This window comes from Aethalodelphis obliquidens, unplaced genomic scaffold (assembly GCF_003676395.1).
Source record: "Aethalodelphis obliquidens isolate GAN/ISIS:26980383/991018 unplaced genomic scaffold, ASM367639v1 scaffold45, whole genome shotgun sequence".
Lineage (NCBI taxonomy): Eukaryota > Metazoa > Chordata > Mammalia > Artiodactyla > Delphinidae > Aethalodelphis > Aethalodelphis obliquidens.
This window is the reverse complement of record NW_020837989.1, coordinates 13,197,330-13,219,712: the sequence shown is the minus strand read 5'-3', so window position 1 is coordinate 13,219,712 and position 22,383 is coordinate 13,197,330. Positions and strand designations below refer to the sequence as shown.

General features: G+C 40.0%; 1 pseudogene; it reads right to left on the bottom strand.

The window, feature by feature from the left end:
* Positions 1 to 6,288: 6,288 nt before the first annotated feature.
* On the bottom strand, positions 6,289 to 16,366 carry LOC113606779 (nicotinamide phosphoribosyltransferase pseudogene; annotated as a pseudogene).
* Positions 16,367 to 22,383: the final 6,017 nt, after the last annotated feature.

The window sequence follows — 22,383 nt, the reverse complement described above, 5'->3', positions numbered from 1 at the left end:
TTCACCTTTTTCATCCATAAATGGAAATAATAGTAAGCTCCTCATCAAAGGACTGTGGTGAGTGTTTAAAGAGATTTATGTAAAGTCTGGTTTATAGGAAATGCTCAAAATATGTTAGCTGTCTTGAATAGTGAATATTGTATCCTCACCTGCTTCAAGGATAAGACTAGAACAATAAATATATGCTGGATTGTCCAGAACCAAGTAAGGGACCCTGTAGCTATACAGATATTTGAAATAGTGTGGAAGGAAAGCAGTAAGAAGCAACTAAGCCACTGTACGAAAACAACATGTTTTAAAGAAGCTGTGTCTCTAGAGAAAACTCCACATCATACTCACCTCTTCATGGTGAAGTGTCTTCACTTCTTGCTGCCCCCTTGACTGGCTTCGTCTCCTTCTCTGCAGTACTTTCTTTGAACTCTTATGAAATCTCTGGGTGTTTGCCTTTTCTATATAAATTTGCTGACTTTCTTTGAATAAAGCCCATTCTCATTTGCTTGTTTCCCATTCATTTGACAGAGTAATCCATAGAACTATGACATCTTTTTAACATTTTAAAATATTTTTATCATGGGTTATTAGAATAATGAAAGAATGGTAAGTGTGGATTGTACAATCTTTATTCTCTAGTTACTAGAAAGAAGACAACTAGGAACAAATAGAAAATTTCCTTAGAATCACCCGGCTGCCACTCAGAGTCCACACTGGCTACATGCCCTTGTGTTCACTGTTCTTGGGGGTGAGGAGATTTCTCAGCCCTTGCCAATTGCCCTATCCTGTTCTGGCAGCCACCAGCTTTATAAAATTGTATGAAATTCTAAAACCAAATAAAGGGGAGAGGGGGAGAGAGAGAGAGAGATCCAACAAATTTTTATTTCCACATTTCTTCTACTCTTGAAGCTTATTTTATTTGGACTTCAGTTGCAGCAGTTTTCATTTTTTAATTGCTTTGTTGAATAGAGTCATTTTTTTTTCATGGTCCAGCTGATAAATCTTCACAGCATGTTAGGTTTTGCAAAGTTGTAAATGGCTAATTTATTTTACATTTATTTTTCTGCCAAGGTTGAAAGGACATACCTGACTCTTAACATGAATTTTTAGTACCTTTTCAACTACAGCATTTATTCTCCTCAATGATGTTGACTCCATCAGAAAGCTCATGAATCATCTAAGGTAGACAGCGTTTGGTAGTTGAGTTTATCTTCCTGTTTTGTAGTACGTGCAGGGGTTCATGTCCCCAGCCCTCTCTCAGAACTAAAGAGCTTCCTGCAGCTGCTGAGAATACTGGTGGCTAACAGCACTTAGCAGAACCGCTCTCTGGGTAATGCTCTCAGCCAAAGAGTTTCTTCAAAGCCCAAGGATAAGCCCTCTATCTAGGGTCTGGATACACCCTACCCTGATCAATACACGGTTATGAAAGCTGGGCCCCTTGACTCAAAGGGAATGACATGGAAGGGTCATCACACTTCTTCCCATTTCTGTGGGGTTGATTGAGGGCTTTCTTGAGACTAAATCATAGGTAAATCTTCTCTCTTCCCAACTCTATTTCCATCTCTTCTTCAAATGTGTTTATCTTGAGAGCATTCCTCAAAGAACTGCTGTTTTGTTGTTGTTTGTGTGTGTGTGTGTTTTGCCACACCGTGTGACTTGCGGAATCTCAGTTCCCCAACCAGGGATTGAACCCAGGGCCACGGCAGTGAAAGCCTGGAATCCTAACCACTAGGCCACCAAGGAACTCCCAAAGAACTGCTGTTTTAAGATAGGTTTTATTATGATTTATGTATGGTAAGGCCAACAATCAGGAATTGATTGCCATTGGAAAGATAGTTCGTTACCTACAGGCTTAGTATTGGCTATCTTGTGATAATTCCACTGGGCTCTGGGGCCTAGAGGCTGACCTTAGTTGTCTGGTGCCTGACCCTGGGGTGGTTAAGACATGTGGCTGGGGTATGGGTTCTGGATTGTTAGGTTTGCATTTAAAAGCATACTGGTGAGCAAATTGTTTACTATCTTTAAGAATCGGGTGGCCCCTCCAGTGTTGGCAAGGCTCCAGATGTCAAAGCATCAAAATACAAAAATTTAATAGAAATTCCACATAAAAATCTTCATCTCAGTCTGTCTCCCTGGGACCCAAACCAAATTCTATCTCAACATCCACAGTGCATAGTGTTTTAGACTCATAATCCTCCAGATGTTGTACTGGTAAATCTTTAACAGCTGATTTTCCAAAAGAAAAAAATCCCTGATCTATAGCATTTGCCAGTTTCCATGGTGTAATGCCCGCATCATGACTGATTTCAAGCTATCAATATGATGTCACTGAAAGTGAAGTTGGGAAGAATGCACACACATCAACACATCACTGCCTCCTCCTTAGGGAGAATAAATGGAATCAAACTGGCAATAATCATCTATACTCCAATACTCTTGTAAATACTTCCTCGGGATATTTAGAACATTGCATAGTTTCCTTAAGTATTTTTAGAAACTCTGTGTGGTGAATTAGACCCGCTTAAGAGCTAGCTGGCTCTTGCAGGATGATGTCAGCTAGATGGCAGAATAAGTAAGAAGCTTTGGACTCCCCTTCACCCATAAACATACTGATTCAACAACAATTCAGAGAAAAATTCCGTTGGTGAGACATCCAGAAGCTAGTTGAGAGGCTCCTGCACTTTGGGCAAGTGTGAAACCAGACACATTGAAACCAGTAGGGAAATTCAAGACACCTTCTTGCCAGAATCCCTACCTCTGGTATAGTGCCGTACGATCAGAAGGAAACACTGCTGCTCCTAGCTTCTCACTGGAGAAGGAAAGAGTTAGACTGCAGTCCATTGCTCCAACTTTTCCAGGAGCTCCCCAAAGGACTAGCTTCTGTTTTGCTGGTCATGTAACACTTCTGGGACCTGAGGTCCTCTAGACACCAGAAGGAAACCAAGATGGTGGTTTGGGCTGACACTCTGCATAACCCCTCTTCCTGGCTTAACACAAAGTGAAGGCATGAAAAACTCCAGCTCTCAGCTTCTCCCTGGGAGGGAAAGAGTTGGACCACATGGCAAATGCACCAACTTTTAGAAGAGCTGCTCAAGGACTGGCTTTCGTCTTGTTTGTCTCAGTGTGCTAACAGAACCCAGCATATTCTAGCCACCTGAGGACTAGTAAGAACAAAGACAGTGGTTTGATCTAGTATGTAGCTCATCATTGCAGCCCTTCTCCTGGTTTAGCACAGAGAAAATACGTGAAAGGCCTCAGTTCCCAGCTTCTCCCTGGAGAGGTAAAGAATTGGAGAGAGGGCTTCCCTGGTGGCGCAGTGGTTGAGAGTCCGCCTGCCGATGCAGGGAACACGGGTTTGTGCCCCGGTCCGGGAGGATCCCACATGCTGCGGAGTGGCTAGGCCCGTGAGCCATGGCTGCTGAGCCTGTGTGTCTGGAGCCTGTGCTCCGCAACAGGAGAGGCCACAACAGTGAGAGGCCCGCGTACCGCAAAAAACAACAACAAAAAGAATTGGAGAGAACATCCAATGGTCCAACTTTCCTGGGGGCTGCCTGAAGAACCATCTTTGGTCTCACTTGTTTCAGAGCACTTACAGGACCTCTCATACTCTAAATGCCTGGAGGCTATTAAGAATGAAGAGGTGTCAGCAAGGCCATGCGCCCCCTGAAACACGTAGGAGAATCCTTCCTTGCCCTTCCTACCTTTGGATGGTTTTCTGGCCGTCTTTGACAATCCTTGGCTTATAGATGCGCCACTCCAGTCCTCTGTATCGCATGGTGTTCTCCCTGTATGTCTTCACATTGTCTTCCCTCTGTGCATACTTGTCTCTGTGTCCAGATTTCTCCTCTTTACAAAGATATCAGTCATATTGGATTAGGGCCCACCTCATTTTAATTATTACCTCTGTAAAGGTCTTATTTCCAAATAAGGTCACATTCTGAATTACTGAGGGTTAGGACTTCAAAGTGTCTATTTTACCTATAACAATCACAATAAAAACTAATTATGTGAAATACTTATAACAAACAAGAAATATAAAAGAACCTAAACCAAGGTACATTTTAATCAAATTGCTTGAAACTAGTGAAGAAAGAAAATCTTCAAATCAGCCAATGCAAATAGACATGGTATATACAGGGGAACAAAGACAGGTTCTTTCATGTTTCTCATGCTTGGGGTTTGTTGAGCTTTTCGAATCTGTGGGTGTATAGTTGTCATGAACTTTACAAGATTTTCAGCCAATTTTTTTAAATATATGTATATTTCCCCCTTTCTTCTCCTCTGGGGAGAGTAATTCTAAATGTTTATAGATGAAGCCACATCAAGTTGTCTCACTGCTCACTGATGCTTTCATTTTTTTCCCAGTACTTTTTCTCTATTTTATTTTGAATAATTTCTATTGCTACACCTTCAAGCTCACTAATCTTTTTTTTTTTTTTACAATTTTGTATCTAATTTAACTTTTTTTTAAACTTAATGAAAAGTATAACAGGATCAAAACATTTAAATTAAGTACACTTACTAATTGTTCCAGTAATTCATTTAGTCATATCAAATATAGGATATGAAAAATAAATTCAGAAGTGCAATTACTTTAGAATGCACTCCTTCCACTTTTGTCAAAGTTCATAGTTATGTACCTAATCTATAGTGGAAGCAGAGTTTCTCTCTAAAAAACATTATCTCCTTAAACTCGCAAGGTGCATATTAGAGCCACGAGTAGTTTCTTTCATGTAAAATTGTAGTACAGGCCTTTCAAATTTGACATTTCACTGCTATGATACCACAACTAACATATATAATCACTGTATAGTGCCTTGGCATTCCATTAACAACCATTATTTTCTTTAATGTAGAATGATTAATATATACTCTACAAGGGGCATTGAGGTTAGTAATTCTATAGGGTATATCGTGACATAATTTTCAAACTCTATAATGACACAAACAACTTTGTTAAGGCCATATTTTATTTGCTGATTAGTGGAGAAAAGGGAGTGTAATTTCATTTTCTTAAAAGTCTGCATTCCAAAAAATCATGAAAAGTTGGAAAGATTGTTAAATCATTAAAACTTTAAATATATCTTACACAATCTTTTTTTTTTTTGCGGTACGCAGGCCTCTCACTGTTGTGGCCTCTCCCGTTGCGGAGCGCAGGCTCAGCAGCCATGGCTACGGGCCCAGCCGCTTCGCGGCATGTGGGATCTTCCTGGACTGGGGCATGAACCCGTGTCCCCTGCATCAGCAGGCAGACTCTCAACCACTGCGCCACCAGGGAAGCCCTACACAATCTTGTTTATACGAAACTATAAGTTAAATATAAACATGAAGCAATCATGATAATTTTATGCAAATCTATTTTATGATCTTCAGTTATATATAAAATTTCTCAGTTCTGTTACTCGTGAAAAGATCAATACCAGACTGAATTACTATCTACTGGCAAAAGGCCCAAAAAGCTTATTTTAGCATTAATCTTTTACATGATTAAATGTATTTCCTACTTTGAGATCACCTAAACATTGGGGAAAAAAAGAAAAAAAAATGAAAGGGCAGTATATTCATAAACCAGCAAATAATTTCATTGAAATGTACCATAAAACACAAAGAACCACCATATGCCTGTATGAAAAACATGGTGCATTACATATTCACACAGAGATCTATGCATGCATGCGTGTGTATATACTCACGCACACATATCCAGTCATAAAACAAAGCCTATTAAGATTCTGCCGTATCCAGCTGGAGACGTTCCATATCCAGTTTTGCATTTTTTCTTACTACATCAAATAAATAGCTTTTTGTCATCATCCCATTCTTTTTTTTTTTTTTTTTTGCGGTACGCAGCCCTCTCACTGTTGTGGCCTCTCCCATTGCGGAGCACAGGTTCCGGACGCGCAGGCTCAGCGGCCATGGCTCACGGGCCCAGCCCCTCTGCGGCATGTGGGATCTTCCCCGACCGGGGCACGAACCTGTGTCCCCTTCATCGGCAGGCGGACTCTCAACCACTGCGCCACCAGGGAAGCCCTGTCATCCCATTCTTGAACACTGTCTGGAGAAAATCATGACCTTATTCTTCAAAGTATTTTTGAAATGCAACAAAATTCCCTGCTGGTATCCTATGTAAAGGTAATCAGCCCTACCTGGGCCTTTTGTTGGGATCAGCAACAAAGTCCTTAAAGACATTAATCCCAAGGCCAGTAATTACAACATGACTATACTTGACGGAAACGTTCAAGAGATGCCTTGTTAATTGCTGTAGCAAAGCTTCCACCAGAACCAAAAGAAACATTTTCAACGCTCCATTTTTGTTTTTTGCTTCACACCTTCCACAGTCTCTTTAAAGGTGTTACATCTGTAACATCCCCTTGACTAACTCTAGGGTAAGGGGGCAGCAACTTGCAGCTCATTGAGTTCTCAGTAGCAGGGAAATTCGTACCTAAAATATCATAGTCTTTAATACAGTATTAGGAAGATTTCAAGAAACAGCTATGATTATTAGTGGTGCCTCTGCATACTTTGGAAACATTAAATGTCTTAGATCCTTACCCTCTATTATCTCTCACACATTATAAATGTTACAGTTATTGCAGACTACAAATCCAGGTGCTGATAAAAGCTGTTTCTTTATGTTCAGAAACATCTTTTTTATGGTCTTCACCTCAAGCTGTTATGGTACTGTGTTCTGCCACTAGAACAGAATAGACTAGAACAGGATCTTTTGTTCCATAGCATTTTCTTTTTAAACATCTTTATTGGAGAATAATTACTTTACAATGCTGTGTTAGTTTCTGCTTTATAACAAAGTGAATCAGATATACATATACATATATCCCCATATCTCCTCCCTCTTGCCTCTCCCTCCCACCCTCCATATCCCATCCCTCTAGGTGGACACAAAGCAATGAGCTGAGCTCCCTGTGCTGTGCAGCTGCTTCCCATTAGCTGACTATTTTACATTTGGTGGTGTATATATGTCCATGCCACTCTCTCACTTCATCCCGGCTTACCATTCCCCCTCTCCATGTCCTCAAGTCCATTCTCTACGTCTGTGTCCTTATTCCTGTCCTGCCCCTAGGTTCTTCAGAACCTTTTTTTTTTTTAAAGATTCAATATATATGTGTTAGCATATGGTTTTTTTTTTTTTCTTTCTGACTTAGCTTCATTCTGTATGACAGTCTCTAGGTCCCTTCACCTCAAAACAAATAACTCAATTTCATTTCTTTTTATGGCTGAGTAATATTCCATTGTACATACATGCCACATCTTCTTTACCCATTCATATGTCAGTGGACACTTAGGTTGCTTCCATGTCCTGGCTATTGTAAATAGAGCTGCAATGAAGATTTTGGTACAAGACTCTTTTTGAATTATGGTTTTCTCAGGGTATATGCCCAGTAGTGGGATTGCTGGGTCATATGGTAGTTCTATTTTTAGTTTTTAAAGGAATCTCCATACTGTTCTCCATAGTGGCTGTATCAATTTACATTCCCACCAACAGTGCAAGAGTGTTCCCTTTTCTCCACACCCTCTCCAGCATTTATTGTTTGTATATTTTTTGATGATGGCCATTCTGACCGGTGTGAGATGATACCTTATTGTAGTTTTGATTTACATTTCTCTAATGATTAGTGATGTTGAGCATTCTTTTATGTGTTTGTTGGCAATCTGTATATCTTCTTTGGAGAAATGTCTATTTAGGTCATCTGCCCATTTTGGATTGGGTTGTTTGTTTTTTTGTTATTGAGCTGCATAAGCTGCTTATAAATTTGGAGATTAATCCTTTGTCAGTTGCTTCATTTGCAAATATTTTCTCCCATTATGAGGGTTGTCTTTTCCTCTTGTTTATGGTTTCCTTTGCTGTGCAGAAGCTTTGAAGTTTCATGAGGTCCCATTTGTTTATTTTTGTTTTTATTTCCATTTCTCTTGGAGGTGGGTCAAAAAGGATCTTGCTGTGATTTATGTCATAGAGCGTTCTCCCTATGTTTTCCTCTAAGAGTTTGATAGTGTTTCGCCTTACGTTTAGGTCTTTAATCCATTTTGAGTTTATTTTTGTTTATGGTGTTAGGGAGCGTTCTAATTTCATAGTTTTACATGTACCTGTCCAGTTTTCCCAGCACCACTTATTGAAGAGGCTGTCTTTTCTCCACTGTATATTCTTGCCTCCTTTATCAAAGATAAGGTGACCATATGTGCGTGAGTTTATCTCTGGGCTTTCTACCCTGATCCACTGATCAATATTTCTGTTTCTGTGCCAGTACAATACTGTCTTGATTACCGTAGCTTTGTAGTATAGTCTGAAGTCAGGGAGCCTGATTCCTATAGCTCCATTTTTCTTTCTCAAGATTGCTTTCGCTATTCAGGGTCTTTTGTGTTTCCATACAAATTATGAAATTTTTTGTTCTAGTTCTGTGAAAAATGCCAGTGGTTGTTTGATAGGGATCGCATTGAATCTGTAGATTGCTTTGGGTAGTAGAGTCATTTTCACAATGTTGATTCTTCCAATCCAAGAACATGGTATATCTTTCTATCTATTTGTACCATCTTTAATTTCTTTAATCAGTGTCTTATAATTTTCTGCATACAGGTCTTTTGTCTCCTTAGGTAGGTTTATTCCTAGGTTTTATTCTTTTTGTTGCAATGGTAACTGGGAATGTTTTCTTAATTTCACTTTCAGATTTTCCATCATTACTGTATAGGAATGCAAGAGATTTGTGTGCATTAATTTTGTATCCTGCTACTTTACCACATTCATTGATTAGCTGTAGTAGTTTTCTGTTAGCATCTTTAGGATTCTCTATGTATAGTATCATGTCATCTGTAAACAGTGACGGCTTTACTTCTTTTCTGATTTGGATTCCTTTTATTTCTTTTTCTTCTCTGATTGCTGTGGCTAAAACTTCCAAAACTATGTTGAATACTAGTGGTGAGAGTTGGCAACCTTGCCTTGTTCCTTATCTTAGTGAAAATGGTTATACTTTTTCACCATTGAGAATGATAATGGCTGTGGGTTTGTCATATATGGCCTTTATTATGTTGAGGTAAGTTCCCTCTATGCCTACTTCTGCAGGGTTTTTATCATAAATGGGTGTTGAATTTTGTCGAAAGCTTTCTCTGCATCTATTGAGATGATCATAGGTTTTTCTCCTTCAATTTGTTAATATGGTGTATCATGTTGATTGGTTTGCATATATTGAAGAATCCTTGCATTCCTGGAATAAACCCCACTTGATCATGGTGAATGATCCTTTTAATGTGTTGTTGGATTCTGTTTTTGCTAGTATTTTCTTGAGGATTTTTGCATCTATGTTCATCAGTGATATTGGTCTGTAGTTTGCTTTCTTTGTGACATCTTTGTTTGGTTTTGGTATCAAGGTGATAGTGGCCTTGTAGAATGAGTTTGGGAGTGTTCCTCCCTCTGCTATATTTTGGAAGAGTTTAAGAAGGATAGGTGTTAGCTCTTCTCTAAATGTTTCATAGAATTCGCCTGTGAAGCCATCCATGGCCCTGGGCTTTTGTTTGTTGGAAGACTTTTAATCACAGTTTCAATTTCAGTGCTTGTGATTGGTCTTTTCATATTTTCTGTTTCTTCCTGGTTCAGTCTCGGAAGATTGTGCATTTCTAAGAATTTGTCCCTTTCTTCCAGGTTGTCTATTTTATTGGCATATAGTTGCCTGTAGTAATCTCTCATGATCCTTTGTATTTCTGCAGTGTCAGTTATTACTTCTCCTTTTTCATTTCTAATTCTATTGATTTGAGTCTTCTCCCTTTTTTTCTTCATGAGTCTGGGTAATGTTTTATCAATTTTGTTTATCTTCTCAAAGAACCAGCTTTTAGTTTTATTGATCTTTGCTATCATTTCCTTCCTTTCTTTTTCATTTGTTTGTGATCTGATCTTTATGATTTCTTTCCTTCTGGTAACTTTGGTTCTTTTTTAATTCTTCTTTCTCTAATTGCTTTAGGTGCAAAGTTACGTTGTTTATGTGAGATGTTTCCTGTTTCTTCAGGTAGGATTTATTGGTATAAACTTCCCTCTTAGAACTGCTTTTGCTGCATCCCATAGGTTTTTGGGTCGTGGTGCCTCCATTGTCATTTGTTTCTAGGTATTTTTGATTTCCTCTTTGATTTCTTCAGTGATCACTTGGTTATTAAGTAATGTATTGTTTAGCCTCCATGTGTTTGCATTTTTTACAGATCTTTTCCTGTAATTGATATATATTCTCATAGCGTTGTGGTCAGAAAAGATACTTGATACGATTTCAGTTTTCTTAAATTTACCAAGGCTTGATTTGTGACCCAAGATATGATCTATCCTGGAGAATGTTTCATGAGCACTTGAGAAAAATGTGTATTCTCTTCTTTTTGGATGGAATGTCCTATAAATATCAATGAAGTCCATCTTGTTTAATGTATCATTTAAAGCTTGTGTTTCCTTATTTAGTTTCATTTCGGATGATCTGTCCATTGGTGAAAGTGAGGTGTTAAAGTCCCCTACTATGTTTGTGTTACTGTCGATTTCCCCTTTTATGGCTGTTAGTGTTTGCCTTATGTATTGAGGTGCTCCTATGTTGGGTGCATAAATACTTACAATTGTTATATCTTCTTTTTGGATTGATCCCATGATCATTATGTAATATCTTTCTTTATCTCTTGTAACAGTCTTTTTTTAAAGTCTATTTTGTCTGATATGAGGATTGCTACACCAGCTTACTTTTGATTCCCATTTGCATGGAATATCTTTTTCCATCCCCTCACTTTCACTCTGTATGTGTCCCTAGGTCTGAAGTCAGTCTCTTGTAGACAGCATATATATGGGTCTTGTTTTTGTATCCATTCAGTCAGTCTGTGTCTTTTGGTGGGAGCATTTAAACCATTTACATTTAAGATAATTATCGATATGTATGTTCCTATTCCCATTTTGTTAATTGTTTGGGGTTTGTTATTGTATGTCTTTTCCTTCTCTTGTGTTTCTTGCCTAGAGAAGTTCCTTTAGCATTTGTTGTAAAGCGGGTTTGGTGGTGCTGAACTCTCTCAGCTTTTGCTTGTCTGTAAAGGTTTTAATTTCTCCATCAAATCTGAATGAGATCCTTGCTGGGTAGAGTAATCTTGGTTGTAGGTTTTTCTCCTTTGTCACTTTAAATATGTCCTGCCAGTCCCTTCTCGCTTGCAGAGTTTCTGCTGTCAGATTAGCTGTTAACCTTATGCGAATTCCCTTGTGTGTTTTTTGTTGTTTTTCCCTTGCTGCTTTTAATATGTTTTCTTTGAATTTAATGTTTGATAGTTCGATTAATATGTGTCTTGGCGTGTTTCTCCTTGGATTTATCCTGTATGGGACTCTCTGTGCTTCCTGGACTTGATTGACTATTTCCTTTCCCATATTAGGGAAGTTTTCAACTATAATGTCTTCAAATATTTTCTCAGTCCCTTTCTTTTTCTCCTCTTCTTCTGAGATCACTATAATTCAAATATCGGTGCATTTAATGTTGTCCCAGAGGTCTCTGAGACTGTCCTCCGTTCTTTTCATTCGTTTTTCTTTATTCTGCTCTGCAGTAGTTATTTCCACTATTTTATCTTCCCGGTCACTTATCTGTTCTTCTGCCTTAGTTATTCTGTTATTGATCCCTTCTAGAGTATTTTTGTTTTCATTTATTGTGTTGTTCATTGTTGCTTGTTTCCTCTTTAGTTCTTCTAGGTCCTTGTTAAATTTTTCTTGCATTTTCTGTATTCTGTTTCCAAGATTTTGGATTTTCTTTTCTCTCATTATTCTGAATCCTTTTTCAGGTAGACTGCCTATTTCCTCTTTATTTGTTAGGTCTGGTGTGTTTTTATCTTGCTCCTTTATCTGCTGTGTGTTTTTCTGTCTTCTCATTTTGCTTATCTTACTGTGTTTGGTGTCTCCTTTTTGCGGGCTGCAGGTTCGTAGTTCCCGTTGTTTTTGGTGTCTGTACCCAGTGGCTAAGGTTGGTTCACTGGGTTGTGTAGGCTTCCCGGTGGAGGGGACTAGTGCCTGTGTTCTGGTGGATGAGGGTGGATCTTGTCTTTCTGGTGGGCTGGTCCACGTCTGGTGGTGTGTCTTGGGGTGTCTGTGGCCTTATTATGACTTTAGGCAGCCACTCTCCTAATGGGTTGTGTTGTGTTCCTGTCTTGCTAGTTGTTTGGCATAGGTTGTCCAGCACTGTAGCTTGCTGGTCGTTGAGTGAAGCAGGGTCTTGGTGTTGTGTGGTGATCTCCGGGAGATTTTCACCGTTTGATATTACATTGAGCTTGGAGGTCTCTTGTCGTACAGTGTGCTGATGTTGGCTCTCCCACCTCAGAAGCACAGCACTGGCTCCTGGCTGCAGCACCAGGAGCCTTTCATCCACACAGCTCAGAATAAAAGGAAGAAAAAATAGAAGGAAAGATAGAAAGAGGATAAAATAAAATAAAGTTACTAAAATAAAAAATAATGATTAAGAAAAAAAAATTCTTTTGAGTAAAAAAAAAAAAACACAGACGGACAGAACCCTAGGACAAATGGTGAATGCAAAGCTATACAGACAAAATCTCTCACAGAAGCATATACATACACACTCACGAAAAGAGGAAAAGGGGAAAAAGTAATATGTCTTTCTCCCAAAGTCCATCTCCTCAATTTGGGATGATTCGTTGTCTCCTCAGGTATTCCACAGATGCAGGTACATCAAGTTGATTGTGGAGATTTAATCTGCTGCTCCTGAGGCTGCTGGGAGGGATTTCCCTTTCTCTTCTTTGTTCGCACGGCTCCTGGGGTTCAGCTTTGGATTTGGCCCCGCCTCTGCGTGTAGGTCGCCTGAGGGCGTCTGTTCTTCGCTCAGACAGGACGGGGTTAAATGAGCAGCTGATTCGGGGGCTCTGGCTCACTCAGGCCGTGGGGAGGGAGGAGTACAGATGTGGGGCGAGAATGCGGTGGCAGAGGCCTGCATGACGTTGCAGCAGCCTGAGGCGTGCTGTACGTTTTCCCGGGGAAGTTGTCCCTGGATCACGGGACCCTGGCAGTGGTGGGCTGCACAGGCTCCTGGGAGGGGAGGTGTGGATAGTGACCTGTGTTTGCACACATGCTTCTTGGTGGCTGCAGGAGCAGCCTTAGTGTCTCATGCCCGTCTCTGGGGTCTGCGCTGATAGCCGCAGATTGCACCCATCTCTGCAACTCCTTTAAGCGGCGCTCTTAATCCCCTCTCCTTGTGCACCAGGAAACAAAGAGGGAACAAAAAGTCTCTTGCCTCTTCGGCAGGTCCAGACCTTTTCCCAGACTCCCTCCCAGCTAGCCGTGGCGCACTAAACCCTTCAGGCTGTGTTCACGCCACCAACCCCAGTCCTCTCCCTGTGATCCGACCTCTGAAGCCTGAGCCTCAGCTCCCAGCCCCCACCCACCCCGGAGGGTGAGCAGACAAGCCTCTCGGGCTGGTGAGTGCTGGTCGGCACCGATACTCTGTGCGGGAATCTCTCTGCTTTGACCTCTGCACCCCTGTTGCTGCGCTCTCCTCTGCGGCTCCGAAGCTTCCCCCTTCCGCCACCCGCCGTCTCTGCCCATGAAGGGGCTTCCTAGTGTGTGGAAACCTTTCCTCCTTCACAGCTCACTCCCACTGGTGCAGGTCCCGTCCCTATCCTTTTGTCTCTATTTATTCTTTTTTCTTTTGCCCTACCCAGGTACGTTGGGAGTTTCTTGCCTTTTGGGAGGTCTGAGGTCTTCTGCCAGCGTTCAGTAGGTGTTCTGTAGGAGTTGTTCCACGTGTAGATGTATTTCTGATGTATCTGTGGGGAAGATGGTGATCTCCGCATCTTACTCTTCTGCCATCTTCCTCAACCTCAGCTTTTCCAGTTGTTTTTGGTGTCTGCCCCCAGTGGCTAAGTTTGGTTCAGTGGGTTGTGTTGGCTTCCTGGTGGAGGGGACTAGTGCCTGTGTTCTGGTCGATGAGGGTGGATCTTGGGTTTCTGGTGGGCAGGACCACATCCCATGGTGTGTTTTGGGGTGTCTGTGGCCTTATGATTTTAGGCAGCCTCTCTGCTAGTGGGTGCGGTTGTGTTCCTGTCTTGCTAGTTGTTTAACCTACGGTGTCCAGCACTGTAGCTTGCTGCTCATTGAGTGGAGCTGGGTCTTTTCGCTGAGATGGAGATCTTGGGAGAGCTTTTGCTGTTTGATACTACATGGGGCCAGGAAGTCTCTGGTGGAGCAATTTCCTGAACTCAGCTCTCCCACCTCAGAGGCTCAGGCCTGACACCTGGCTGGTGCACCAAGACCTTGTCAGCCACACAGCTAAGAATGAAAGGGAAAAAAAAAGAAAGAAAGAAAAAAGAAGAAAGCTAAAATGAAATAAAATAAAAGTTATTAAAATTAAGAATATTAAAAATAAAAAAATTAAAAAGTAATAGAAAAAAAGGAAAGAAAGAAGAGAGGAACCAATCCAAAAAACGAATTCACCAGTGAAACAAGCACTAAAAACTGTACAAAAAAAAAAGAAAAGATGGACAGACAGAACCCTAGGTAATTGGTAAAAGCAAAGGTATACAGACAAAGTCACACAAAGAAGCATACACATACACACACAAAAGGTGAAAAATGAAAGAAAAAAATATATAGATATATTTAAAAAAAGAAAGAGAGCAACGAAATCAATAAATGTAGCAGTGATAATAAGCTCTAAATACTAAACTAAGATAAACATAAAAGCAGAAACAACTTAGATGCAGAAAGCAAACCCCAAGTCTACAGTTGCTCCCAAAGTCCACTGCCTCAATTTTGGGAAGATTCCTTGTCTATTCAGTTATTCTAGAGATGCAGGGTACATCAGGTTGGTTGTGGAGATTTAATCCGCTGCTCTTGAGGCTGCTGGGAGAGGTTTCCCTTTCTCTTCTTTGTTCGCACAGCTCCTGGGGTTCAGCTTTGGATTTGGCCCCGCCTCTGCATGTAGGTCACCCTCTGGGGTTTCTTCTTTGCCCAGACAGGAGGGCGTTAAAGGAGCAGCTGATTAGGGGGCTCTGGCTCACTCAGGCTTGGGGAAGGAGGGATACAGAATGCGGGGCGAGCCTGCAGTGGCAGAGGCTGACGTGATATTGCAACAGCCTGAGGCGTGCCTTGTGTTCTCCCAGGGAAGTTGTCCATGGATCACGGGATCCTGGCCTTGGTGGGCTGCACAGGCTCCCCGGTGGCGAGGTGTTGATAGTGACCTGTGCTTGTACACAGGCTTCTTGGTGGCTGCAGTAGCAGCCTTAGCTGTTCATGCCCGTCTCTGGTGTCTGTGCTGATAGCCGCGGCTCACGCCCGTTTCTGGAACTCATTTAGGGGGTGCTCTGAATCCCCTCTCCTCTAGCAATCCGGAACAATGTTCTCTTGTCTCTTAGGCAGTTCCAGACTTTTTCCTGGACTCCCTCCTGGCTAGCCGTGGCACACTAGCCCCCTTCAGACTGTGTTCATGCAGCCAACCCCAGACCTTTCCCTGGAATCCGACCTCTGAAACCTGAGCCTCAGCTCCCAGCCCCCGCCCGCCCTGGCGGGTGAGCAGACAAGCCCCTTGGGCTGGTGAGTGCTGGTTGGCACTGATTCTCTTTGTGGGAATCTCTCTGCTTTGCCCTCCGCACCCCTGTTGCTGCGCTCTCCTCCGTGCCTCCGAAGCTTCCCCTCCCCACCCAGCCCCATCTCTGCCAGTGAAGGGGCTTCCTAGTGTGTGGAAACTTTTCCTCCTTCACAGCTCCCTCCCAGAGGTGCAGGTCCCGTCCCTATTCTTTTGTCTCTGTGTTTCCTTTTTTCTTTTGCCCTACCCAGGTATGTGGGGAGTTTGTTTCTTTTTTGGGAAATCTGAGGTCTTCGGCCAGCGTTCAGTAGGTGTTCTGTAAGAGTTGTTCCCCATGTAGATGTAATTTTGATATATTTGTGGGGAAGATAGTGATCTCCACGTCTTACTCCTGTGCCATCTTGAAGGTCCCCCCTCCATAGTATTTGTAATTAAACCAATCCCTGCTACTCTATCTTTTCCTTTGAAATTAACCAAGTGAGCAGAGGCTCCAATGCCAGCAGTCTCTTAAAAAGAGACTCCTCTGTAGCCAAAATCATGTAATTTACATACAGGACCATCTAGGTTATTGGAAATTTCTAGTAAATATTTGGCCAATATTTTCTTCTGCTCTCTAGCATTTGTGACCACTGTTATTGGATATTAGGACTGAACAAGAATAGTCTCAATCCAGTTTGTTAGCAAGTAACAGTGTGAATCTGAGTTTTCTACTGTGAAGAGAAACTTTCTCTGAGAATGACAGAGCCTGCAGGAGCAGCTTTTATTTCTATTGGAAGATGTCCATCATATTTCTCAAGAATGTAGTTCTATCCCTTTTCATGAAAGACATCATCTGGAAAGTTCATTAATCTTTTATTCTGCAATGTCTATTCTGCTGTTCATCCTATCTAGTGAATTTTTTATTTAAGCTCTTGTAATTTTCATCTTTATAAGTGTGATTTGGGTCTTTTTTTTTTATCTTCCATGCTTCTACTTAGCACATCCAGTCTTTCTTCCAGTGTGCTAACTCTATGGAGTATCTGGAGTGCTGGCAACGTTCTATTTCTTAACCTGGCTGGGGGATACTTGGTGTTTGCTTTACGTTATTTGGTAAATTTTACATTGATGTTTTTCATACTTTTCTACATGTATATGATATTTCAAAATGAAAATTAGATGGTCCAAGGAATCATATTAGCTCCACAGACATTCAAAATCCAGCCGGTTACCACAAACTTCACCACTACTACCCTGATCCATGCCTCCATCATTCATAAACTTGTTAATAGCAAAACCCAACCCACCAGACTTCCTTCTTCTGCTCTTGTCTGCTATAGTCTACTTTCAGCTCAATGGCTAATGTCTTTCTTTTAAAATACAAGTTCAGTGATGTCATCCTCTGCTCAAATCCCAATGGCTTCCTATCTCAATCAGAGTCAAAGTCAAACTTTTTATGGTTTACAAAGGCTTAGATGATCGGGCATCCTCTTATCTCTCTGACTCCTTTCTTAACATTTGTTTCCTCTATGTTAGCCATCCATTCTTCTAACTTACTGGGCATTCACCTGCTTCAGAAATATTGCACTTAAAATTTTCTCTGCCTACAACGCTCTTTGCACTGATACCCCCATGGCTCACTTCTTTATCTTCATCAAATCTACATTCAGATTGTATCTTCTCGGTTGGACTTTCCTGACCTTATTTAAGTCAATCACCTTTCACCAGTACCTCTGTTCCCTTCTCCCTTCCTTTCTTGCTTTCTCTCTTTCTTTCTTTTTCTCTCTCTCTCTCTTTCTTTCACAGTACTCATCACTGTCTATCATACTTCATATTCATTTAATCTTTGTCTTCCTCAGACTAAACGTGAACTCTGCAACAGAAATAATTTTTAACACTTTTTAAAAAAAATTCATTGCTTGAACCTTCAGTGCCTCTATCAGTATCTCATACACATGAAGTATGTACTCAATAAATATTTATTGAATAAACACTCTTAAACCATTATTCTCTACTTTCGGGTAATTTTTCCTCCTTGAAATTAAAAAAAAAGCCTCCATTGTTTATTTCAGTGGTGCATACGTAATGTGCAATGATAGCTGTTTGTTGAATGAACGATTCTGTGCCTTGCTAGGGGCGGTGTAGTCCTGTTATCCTAATGGTTACAGGTGGGGTGTAGGAGTATGCACTCTGACAGTCTATTGGCTCTTTCTCTGATTGCATTCAACATATATGAATATTCATTAACTTTATTTTGGGACCTAAATATCAAACACCGATCTAGTAAACATGTTTGTATGGAAAACACTGGACAAGCCACTGCAGATTAAAATAAAGACCACGTTTTCTTCCAGGCTCCCAAAATATGCATGCAAAATGAAATGTGTCCCTGCATTCTACGGTGTGCTGCTAAACGTGCATTTGCATAGGCAGAAGCCAGATTCTGGCAGCAGATCAGTTAATTGCCAATACAAAGCAGCCACTGGGGACATATTTACTTCTCTTTTAAAGGCCAGTACATTTGTGTGAGCCACAAATGACATGCATGCTGTTGGATTTGCAGGAATGGTTTCGGAGGTTGGAAATGATTACCTCTTAGCTCAAATAGATTAGGGAGCTGTTGCTGTGAGTTCTAAAAGTCCCTGCTTTCTCAAATAGAAAATATCACTTGTTTTCCATGAAAATATGCTGCTGGTCAGAAGAAATCTACTTCTGTGTGTCAACGCTGGCATGTTTGGAATGGCAGCCCTCACTCACCCATCTTTAATTAAACCTAGAAGAGGGTTGAAGGCCAGGGAAGGACTCACATGCTCTTGCCTGGCTGTGGTGCTGGCCAGTCTTGACTCTACTCCAGAGAGTGAAAGTCTCTCTGAAATACAGTGGCCGGCCCTGCAAACAGGACTTATGAGTAGACTGATCAATGCAGAGCCTAACAGAACGAATATTTCCCATATAGTGGGGGTCTGTTTAAAGTATTTGCAAAATGTTATAGTAGGCGTCTGATCTAATATCACCGCTTTACAGATGGGATAATACAGGCCCAGAAAGGTGAAGTAACTTGTCCAGAATCACAGAACTTATTACTTGCAGGGTGGAATTAAGACCCAGGTCACCTGACTTCTGATACCACGGTCTTTCTACTGTATTATTCTCACAGCCATGAGCCTCCTGTTAGCCACACTTGATCTCAAATACCGGCATTTTTGAAAAGTCACGCTTGGAGCAAATAAAAAATGTAGATCTTTGGGACCTGCTTTCCAGAGATTCTAATTTGGAAAGTGAATAAAAGAGCAAAGAAATTGTGTTTTAGCACATACCAGGTAAATCTGATAGAGATAGCATCAGCCCACAACTTGAGAAATTCTGGTATCTGTCAGGGATCATTAGGGAGAATGTGTAGTATATAGATTAGCATCATCACTGCAGAGCCAAAAGACCTGTATGTATAATCTCGGCTTTGCCACTTACTAACAATGTACATTTGAATGAGTTCATTATTTAGCCCTCTCTGAGTGTCAGTTATCCTACCTGTGAAATGGGAACTCACTGGGCTATTGTGAGAGTTATACACATATAATTGTGTGCATCTGTGTAGCACAGTGTGTCTGGTACATAGTAAGTGCTTAATAAATGTTGGCTGTGGTTATTAATAAAGTGCTGGTCATATACTTTATGCTTTTAAATATTCCTTAAGCAGTGCATGGTATTATTGGTATTTTGAGAGAGCAACTAAGTCATTTCCCAATTTCATATATACATACATATATATATACACACACACATACGTACAAAAATATAATATGTATATGTAAATATATAACATACTGTGCATAAAACTATATTTTTTCTTTGGCTATACCCTAGTCTCCTTATTGCTTCTTTCTCAGTCCCATCAAAACTATAATAGAGAATGCCTGTCTGAGGGAACAGGTATGATATCAATGAGATTATTCATCTATTCTTTAAAATGTTATTTTCCCTTCCCTTCCAATGGGCCTTAACTAAAATGGCCAATTGCATTCAACAAGCCTGGTGAGAACTCAAATTTCTGATTGAGAGGAAATATGTTTAAGTAATTTAGACCTTTCATCATGCTTATTCCCACCTGGGCTAGAGGTCTTTCGGTCCAGTGAGCTTGTCAAGTGCAGTGAAAATATACTCAACCCAGGTTGTCATTTATATGTATCAACTTACAGGCTGCTGAAAAAGTCTACCAAGAGATAAAATAAATAAGTGCCTCAACTCATCCAGAATGGTGACTTGAGTGGTAGTTTGCCATCAATTGTCTAAAATAACTTGATTGCAAAGATTCTGAGGATAGATAGTGGAAATAAGCTCAAGTGTGACGTGACAGCTATGTCAAGAAACATGGAGATGGCTGTCAGAGAATTCGAAGAGGTTTTTGGGCTACGTGAGTGCTTTAGAGAGCACAGGTCGTCTAGGAACCTCACACTCTGTGACTGACTTTAAGCTGTTGTCATTAAAATGTATTGAGAGTGGCAAACAGTTAGCTTGGTTACAGTGATGCGTCCTATTATTGAAAATGGCCCTCAACATCACATTCTAGTTGGTGGTGATAGTGGTAGTGATTCCAATGTTAGTAGTGGTGTGGAGGGTCGCTATTTTTTTTTCTTCTAAAAATCTAGATAGTTAGCATAGCACACTGGATGAAAGTGGAAACTTAGAGTTGAATGAGACCAAGGTTTGAATCCAATTTGGTACTTCCTAGCTGTGTGATGTTGGACAAGTTTTTGGAATCTTTAAATTTCAGTTTTCTCATCTATCACACAAGAATAAATCACTGACCTTAAAGGGTTGCTTATATAATTACATTAATTTATATAAATATATGTGAACTATTTAATATGTAATCTAATTAGGTAAAGTACCTGAATCATAGAAGATCAATAAATGCTTTCTCTTTCATAGTAACATTAGTGGTAATAAAAGTATTAGAAGGAATAGGGTGTTTTTGAATGATGGAGCCTAATTCTAGTTTAATCTGCTGTCTAAACCTAACATTTAGGTTGTTTGAATGACATCCTACTCAAAAATGAATTTTCCCAATGGAAATGAAAAACTCTAAGAAGAAGGAAGAGATTCAGAATAGTCCAAGTGATTTTAAACATATAATGAAGACAAACAGAATTAACATGCCAGAGCCTAGGCAATATAGGAATGGATCTTAGATCCGTATTTATTATTACACATTTAGGGTAGTAGGTGATAAAGCATCCATCTGAATCTGATTAAAAACAAATAATAAACTGCAAACATTTTTATCCATTGTTAAAAGTGTTAAATGCCAAGACCTTGAGCAGAGTTCTAAGATTACTAAATGACATCAACTTCTCCTTAGATTGGTAAAATGTGAAAAGGCACAGGTTCCCACAGGTAGGGTAAGCCTTCGGGAGTGAACTCACCTTCCTCTTGGGGGTCCTATTGTCCTGTGATGCGGCCTCATTTGTACCCATAAAACTTAGGTTTCTGGAAGGAGCCAATGAGCTTATTTAAACTGAAATGTAAATGACTATTATTGCTTTGTAAATTCTCTTCTCGAGGAAATATTTTTGCAGGATTGAAGAGAAATAAATCCCTAGTTTTAGGATGCCACATATTAGCAAGTAGATGAGGGACAAAAGAATAGGTATCTCTTTGGTTACTGTAATCATATTTTTCAATTAGTTCTTTGCCATATCTATGGAAAAGTCACATTCATTGAGAAAAAATTGGAATATACAAAAAAGCCACAAAAATGAAAATGTATCACCTGTATATTTAACACCCAGACTTAAGAATTGTCTTATTAAGTATTCAGTGCATACAATTTCAAACTTTTTTAATAGTCATTTTCACATGCATGCACAGAAGTGGTATTCCATATATGTATTTACAAAATGTTCTTATAGAGTGACTATTTCCATTTCATTATATTTTGACATCCTGATTTTAATAGCTGCAAGTTATTTCATCATATAGATGGACCTTACCATTTTTAACCTGTGTTCTATGGTTCTAAGTTTTTGCTTCTCAGAGCCAAATAGAGATTAATATTCTTGTGGATTAAACGTTTCAGAGTTTCATGATGAATTTCTTAAAGTTCTAGAAATAAAATTGCTGGATCAAACTGTATGCAGATTTTGAGCTATCATGATATGTTAATAAAGTTACAGAGAGTTATTATCAAATTTAAGGAGAATCAGCACTTTCCCCTACTCTCACTATCACTGGTATCATTATTAAAAGCAATGGAGTACACATACAGAATTGCAGCACGTATTTCACTTAAATGTATGAACAACCCACCCCAATGATGGGATATCATTGCTTACTCTTTTGAAAAATTATTCTAGTCCCCTATTTTGTTTCCAGCTATGCCCATTTCATAGCTAGAGTTAACAGCTATGAACATCTGAAAGCTTGATAAGAGAACCATAAGAGGGTGGTGAAGTAAGCATGCTTATATATTTTCTCTCCACACTAACAAAGACATAATTTAACAATTTCTAAGGGCCAACGCAATGACACAACCCAGTGGGTTTCCTTTATAAAGGAAACAGCACATGCATGTATCTTTCTATTTTAACAGAGGCAATAAACACATACAAATAATGGGATGGTGCTAGAATTGGAATGATTCAAAGATAGTGCCTGTACCAAATGTCAGTATGTACAAAAAAATCCAATCATTGTTGTAATCAGATAAGGCCTCTTTCTCCCTATGGACTGTAGGTTGTTTTTAAAGATACAAAACAACCTGCTTTTTTTTTTTTAAGCTATGAAAAGCATGATCAATTCTTGCTTTCTTCTTATCTAAAATACTTAAGAAAAAAATTTTCCCCTTCTGTAATCTGAAGTGAAAAAACCAAACTGCAATTGCTTTTTT